Genomic DNA, 1,199 nt, shown 5'->3' with positions numbered 1-1,199 from the left:
AGGTATATTGTAACAGTGTTTGTGCAAAAAGATTGACAGATGGAAGTGATCCTGGTTTACAAGATTTCACGGCAACATATAGACCAATTGCTGTTGGTATGGACGCTTCTTGTGTTTCTTTTATGTTGTATAAGAGGAATATTATTTATAATCACTAAAAATGCAAAACATTTGTGATGGATTATTGCGTCACTGTTGTTAGGTATGGAATAAATGCAGATGGCGAGTACCGGATCATCAGATATTCATGGGATGACAAAGCTTAAATTACAATATAAAACAAATGAAATGATTATAACTATTAAATATCTTTTTTGATAAATCATCAAACAAATACTCAAGTACATAAACACTTCTTGTTAGCACGAAACCAAAACAACAGATGCGGTATTGGTAGAGATTCCAATTTGCCAGAAGCTATCAAGCTCGTCTAAGAAAAAAAATTCATTTTATTCACATTTATCAATAATATCATTATAATTTAAATATTATAAAAATTACTATATTTTTACAAAAAAATAAAAATGGGGATTATAGGAGTTGAACCCATCGTCTTTTCCAAGAATCATCTGTTGAAAGGAACTATTCTACCGTTGAACTATATCCCCTTACTAATTATAATAATTTTATTTTAACGTCTTTATTTAAGAATATTTAAATTATACTATATTACAAGTGCTTTTTTAAGTTTAAAATAAAATAATATTAACATTTGTTACTTGTTTTGTAGAATTAATATTGAAATATGAAATGCAAGCCTCGGAATAAGAAGAGCAAATCAAGCACATATTGAAACAAAGAGGACTTGTTTAAAATACAAATCTCTGATAAATACGATTTGTAAAACTTTTTAATTTTTAAACATCACCAATTTTAAAAATCAACAACAGCACAAAGTTCTTATTGTTTTAATGTTTTTTTAAAAGTTTTTATTGTCAAAGCACCTCATTTTTATTTTTTTGATATGTTCCAAATTAACTGTTTTCAATAATACACAATTATCAAAATGGAAATAATCGATCTCTATTGTTTGTTATGATGAAAACTTTAGTGATGATTTTGAAAACACAGAAACTAAAATTGACATACCAAAAGAGATAAATGACAACATAGCTTGTTTTGATTGAGCCAATTCATTTTTTAACTATTTTCAAGGATTGTTCATATAAGATATATTTTGATGACTGTGATTTGTCTTT

The sequence above is a fragment of the Entamoeba invadens genome, assembly GCF_000330505.1.
Source record: "Entamoeba invadens IP1 unplaced genomic scaffold scaff_1105074726671, whole genome shotgun sequence".
In the NCBI taxonomy this organism is placed as follows: Eukaryota; Evosea; order Mastigamoebida; family Endamoebidae; genus Entamoeba; species Entamoeba invadens.
The sequence above is the reverse complement of the archived record's forward strand: the minus strand, read 5'-3'. Positions refer to the sequence as shown.